A 5,905-nucleotide genomic window follows, 5' to 3' on the forward strand; every position below is an offset into this window, starting at 1 on the left:
ACATTTTAATTTTGTCAAATCTGTTTTCCAAAGGAAAACTGTTCCATCAGAAAATTTTGATCATCTGTCGTCTGACCATAAGGAAATCTAGGACATCCAGAACATTCATCCAGGGCATTGCACTGGCCCCCTCCACCACACTATCACAAGTCAGTGGGGCAGTATGCCGGGCAGGCAGCCGTGCCTACCTGGAAGACACTCTGCACTGCTCTGACTGCCAGCCAGACTGTGCCCTGCACCCCTGTGTTTCCAGGATGCCCATTATAATGCTCAACAGCCAGCTGGAACTGGTTTCTGAAATTGGGGACATATGGTCACCCTAGCCACCTGTAGTGTGAAGACTGCTGAAGATCACAGTGTGAAGTAGCATGTCATGCTAGTGCTACCATTGGTTGGCACTTGGGAGAATAACACTGCTTATTCTTTGCCCCCATAAGGAGACAAGTTGAAGAAGCAGTTTCTACCAGGGCCTGTAAGCCATACTGGAAGGGACCAAATTCTGTGGAGCCCAGAGGAAGATGTGGTCATGTTCTGAACATCTGTACAATGAAGATCATCTAATTTTGGCAACTCAATTTGACAGAGCTTCTTCTGTGGATAAAGCCTGGAAAAGTTCCATCAATTTGTTTTATTTTGACCCCTGGGTAAAACTGTAAGTTAAAGTATAGGATTTGACATTAGAAAGAATGGAGAATTATATCTCCAGACCTCGCCACCAGCTACAGCTGGTACTCCTAAATTGTACTCCTTTGACAATTGGCCATGAAATCCAGTGGCTGCAGACATCACATTCCTGTACACTTCAGAAGCCATACTGTTCTGTTATATTTTAAAATCTGAAGTCTTTGGCTGGTTATGCCTTTAACCATGTCCTTCATGGCCTGTGGACCCAGTTATCCATTCTTAGGTAGAAGGTGTATATTCAGTGTAAGATGCCATTCATTTGGGTCAAGAAGCTACAACATGTTGAGAAGAGGGCATGATGGCTTAGTCACTCTTTGTTGTCTATGTGAATTGTGGTAGGTGAGAGTTTGTTATTGATGTCTTGTCTGTGAAGAGTGAATTCTAGGATAATTTGTGATTGAGTATGTAGACAGGTGGGTGTTGTATACAGCAGGAAGTCAAATACAGGACAGAGACATGAGGCATCTGGTACATGTTGTCAATTATGAAGCAATATAATGATTAGAGGTAAGACTGATTCATGAATTTAGCTGGTGAATAGCTAGAAATGTAAGGAAATTATGAACATCAGGGTGCCTTCTATTTCATTTTCCAATTTTCTTACAGCTTTTCAATAAGCTTTTTTTAAAATATAGAATTCCCTAGCTGTCCAGTGTTTGCTTTTATAAAGCATAATTTTTTTTACGTTTCTTTCACTTCTGTTACTGTGTTTGCAATTTTATATTGAATTGAATTAACTTTTTATCTGGCAATTTCGTTAGCTTTTTTGATAAAGTTGTCAAGGAAGAATATTGGTACTTTGCCATATGGAAGCATTTATTTGCTACCAAGTATGTAAATTAGATTACATCCTTGATGACAGCTGTGTTAATTAGCATATCTTGGTCTCCTGCTTGGTAGAACTGAACCCAAAGTTTTTCCAAGCATCATTTGTGTACTTTTCAAAGTCCTTTAACCTCGCCAGTGCTGCCTCAAAGCCCTATTTTAGTCACTTTGGGGTTAGAAACACTTTGAAGCTTTTGAGCTCCTCAGGGGTCTTTACATGGCTATAGAGCTCTCTGGAGCTAAGAGGAGTCCCTCTGGGTCTTAAGAGATCTGCTGCACAACATGGATTCAAAATTCTGCTGAACTGCTTATGGAGCTTAAAAGCTCTGCAAGAGCCCTGAAGTTAATTAGATGAAGTTGCCAAATCTTGTCAGACACTTGGTGATCCTCACTGGAGCCTCCCAAATTTTGGCAAGGAAAAGAAGACTGCAACATGCCGATAGAAGGATCTGACCTTGCCAAGTAACCAGTGAAAAAATTCCCCACTCCTTTAAAACAGCAAAGGTGTTATTAAAATGCTTCCCAACAAGTTCAAGCTTTTGATAAATGCCAAATGGTCAAAAAGCAATATTTTGGAATCAAATGAAACAATTATCTCAAATCTGGGCAAAATACAGTAATGATCTTCTGGAACCTGAATTATTTTGTGGGAAAGGACATTTCCAAAAGATCTTAGAAAGCAGTATGTACATTAGAAATCCAACTTATTCTGAAAAGATAGCTGAAGTTTTAACCTGCAATAGAAATACAGTCACTGTGGTAGAAGTGGGCAGACTTTTCCTTGAGAATATAAACTTTCTAAAGAAAAAGACAATGATATTTACAAGGCACAAAAAATAGAGAGGGACCTGACAAATAAGACATGGATATTAGATTCAAGCTAAGTACAGACATTCAAAAAGCCTAAGGTGGAAACACTCTCACACTTTACTCAAAGCACTCTAGATTAGGTCATGAGTGAACAGAATAGAGGTTTGCTGTTAAGTGGGGGGTGCTGAGAGCATTCCCATACACCTCTCAGGAAGCTGCCAGAGAATGCAGAGCCCAGCTGAGCAGCCAAGCAGCTGGCCACCCCTGAGTGGCCATTACAGCTTGTTCCCCATGCCAGCTGTATGATGTCAGTGTCGGTGGCTAGTGGGGTTAGAGGGAGAGGGAATGGAGCCCAGGGGCAGATTAACGCATGGGCCTGTGGGGTCCAGGCTAAGGGGCCCCTGCCAATCAGTGGTCCCCTGAAGGGCAGGGGCCAGGACAAGGCCTGGGGCATGTGGAGGGGCCTGTTTTGCTCCCCAGCCTGCAGGGGAAAGTCCTGTTAAGCACTGAAGCTTGATCACATGTTAAATGCACAAGAGCCGGCAGGAGGCAGTGCCTGGGAACTTGTGTGACTGCTCCATGGGGATGGCTAGAGTGAGGTGGCAGTGAGGATCCCTGCTGCCCCTGCCACTCACTGCCCAGCTGGTCTCTCTCTCTCCCATCTCTGTGCCTAGAAGGAGCCCAATCCTGCCCTCCCTCCCTTCTTCCCTCCCATGTGTCAGGTTGCAGGGCAGGCAAGTGGCTTGGGATGGGCTGTTGGCGCACATGAAATGTCCCTAGCAATGCTGGAGCCAAATCCTTCTGCTCAGCAAAACTGTATGGAGCTCCCCTATTGTTGGCTCAGGCAGGGAACTGGGAGTCCAAATGCCCTGGAGCCTGCCTGGATATATGTGTGTGTGTGTGTGTGTGTGTGTGTGTGTTTGGTGAGACCCCAAACTGCCCCAGATCCCCGCTCAGGTCAGCGCACGGTGCTTTAGTCCCACTGCCAAGGGCTGCTTTGGGATGCAGAGAAGGGGACTCCCACTGCCCCCTGGATACTTCCTGCAGTTCTTGAACCCAAATAAGGCTGCCGATAGTGAGGGGGCTGCAGCTCTCCCAAGTGATGGCAGCTTATATGGGGAAGAGTGAGCTCTTCCAGGGGGTGATTAGATATAGATCTGTTTGTCTAACTGTCTAGAGAGGTACAGTTTATATACAGGTTTCCCTCACTTTATGCTGTACAGGCATACCTGGAGAACAGCGCATACTCAAATTCACATAAAGGAAACCCTCTTTACAATGTAACAAATAGGGATACGTTCCAAGACCTCAACTGTACTGACCCCCCAGACCCATTTCTATCACTTTTACAAGACAATTTTGGTACTCACCTACAGCAAACCGTGCACACAAGCACGGGGCACTGTCGTAAATGGGATGGTAACTATAGAAACATGTTGCAGACAATGAGCGAAGAGCAAAGATCCACACGGGAGACTATATCTTGGTGCGTGTCACTCCCACAATGCACTGCACAAAGCAGCTGACTGTGGGCTTCCACCACACTGATCACATAGGAGTGAATTTACCTTGCATATAATAAATTTGGGGTATAAAAATCATTGCATAAGAGTGAATTTGCACATGCAGAGCCCACATAAAGTGAGGGAAATCTATTTAGAGAAAGATTGTGTATATGTGTGTATATGTATATATACAGATATCTAAATAGATTATTTATACACACACACACACACACATATATATATATATATAGAGAGAGAGAGAGAGAGAGAGAGAAAGAGAAAGAGAGAAATTCTGTGTGCGTATGTATGTATATATCAATATAACCATACATTTGGGTTCCATAATTATGTGATGGTAGCATTAAAACACAGGTGTAATGGGTATATAAAAGAGAGAGATTTACAGTACATGAAGTTTAGCACACGTTTAACAGTTCAGGAATGATAAAAAAAATAATTGAGATGCATTGTGTAGGCCTACTGCTTTATCTCATTGCAAGAATCACTAATGGGATTCTTAGTACCATTAGTGTACTCAAAGCTATTGGTATGGCCTGTATTTTTCTTGTACTAGTTTACTGTAGTATAGGTACAATGTAAAATGTGTATTTAAAAAAAAAGTCAACCAAGAGTCTACATGACCACTAAACTAAAACACCATTATTTTTGTGTTATTATCCATTTATGGTGAGCCTATGTATACTGTTGTATTATGCTTGTGTTGTATAATGCTTGCTTGCTCCCGAGTGACCAGCTATCATTTTGAGAAGTACACATTGTTCGTGCCCAGATAAGCAACCACAGAGTACTAACTGTTCACTCCCAGATAAGCAGCCGCAGCCATTGCGTATCTTGTCACGCTATTGCCGTAACTGTTGGGCACTTCCTCAAACCCAGGGAGAGACTCAAACCCGGGGGGAGACCACCATATAAGGGAACGAACAGAATAATAGAAGCCAATTGGCTCACGGGGATACTGAGAATTGTGTCAGTCTTATAAAACAACCAAGGAATCTGGAAGAGAACACTTCGGAGTCCGAGACTGAACGATAGGGTGGAATCTGGCCAATTCTATCCCAGACTCGCGAACGCCCACCGATATCCAAAACCCAGGGCGACCCCTCCGTATCCCGAACGAGTGATCTCTCCCAGGGGAGCGAATAACTGCAGTATCTGAAACAGCTTTAAGAAAACTGAGCCTCACTGTCAATGTGAGTACAAAAATAAAACTTTTTTGCATTTCGCTTTAAGTGCCGAGGGACTCTGCCTCAGTGTTATTATCTCCTCGTTCTCGCCCAGAGCATTTAACTCCACCGCACGCGACTTATACGAGTTATTTTCCTAAGGCACCTCCAGTGCCTGCCACTTTAAGGTTCTAGGTGGCAGTGGAGCAGCCAGCAGGTGGGTGCTAGCCTCATGAGTGGGTTACCAACACTGAAAGGGAGTGGGGCCAGGCAAGCCCAGTGTTGGGGCTGCCTGAGCCCAATGTAGGGGCCAGGCATGGCAGCAGCCACCTGAGCCTATATGGTGGAAGACTCCAGTGCAGGGGGCCAGGCACAGTGGCAGCCACCTGAACCCCACTGGGTGAAAGGCCCAGTGAGGGGCCAGGGGTGTAAAGCAGCCCAGTGAGGGGCCAGCAGCGTAATGCGGCCCAGTGAGGTGCTGATGAAGTGCTGATGATTCTTCCTCCCCTTGGAAGGAAGCTACTGTGTCCAGTTGTGGGCACCGCACTTCAGGAGGGATGTGGACAGCATTGAGAGGGTCCAGAGGAGGGCCACTCGCATGATTAGGGGGCAGCAAGGCAGGCCCTACGAGCGAAGGCTACGGGACCTGAACCTGTTCAGTCTCCACAAGAGAAGGCTGAGAGGGGATCTGGTGGCCGTCTGTAAACTTGCCAAGGGGGACCAGCAGGCTATGGGAGAGTCCCTGTTCCCCCGAGCACTACCAGGAGTAGCAAGGAATAACGGCCATAAGTTGACTGAGAGTAGATTCAGGCTAGGTATCAGGAGGCACTACTTCACAGTCAGGGCGGCTAGGATCTGGAACCAACTTCCAAGGGAAGTGGTGCTCGCTCCTACCCT

General features: G+C 45.4%; 1 long non-coding RNA gene across 1 annotated transcript in view; it reads left to right on the plus strand.

The window, feature by feature from the left end:
- Positions 1-4,828: 4,828 nt before the first annotated feature.
- The window catches only part of LOC102373655, an 87,276-nt gene continuing 86,199 nt past the window's right edge, over positions 4,829-5,905 (plus strand). Inside the window, exon 1 of the long non-coding RNA XR_324607.2 lies at positions 4,829-5,035. This is a non-coding gene — a long non-coding RNA (uncharacterized LOC102373655). The remainder of the gene's footprint in view (positions 5,036-5,905) is intronic.

This window comes from Alligator sinensis, unplaced genomic scaffold (genome assembly GCF_000455745.1).
Source record: "Alligator sinensis unplaced genomic scaffold, ASM45574v1 scaffold417_1, whole genome shotgun sequence".
NCBI classification, from domain to species: Eukaryota; Metazoa; Chordata; order Crocodylia; family Alligatoridae; genus Alligator; species Alligator sinensis.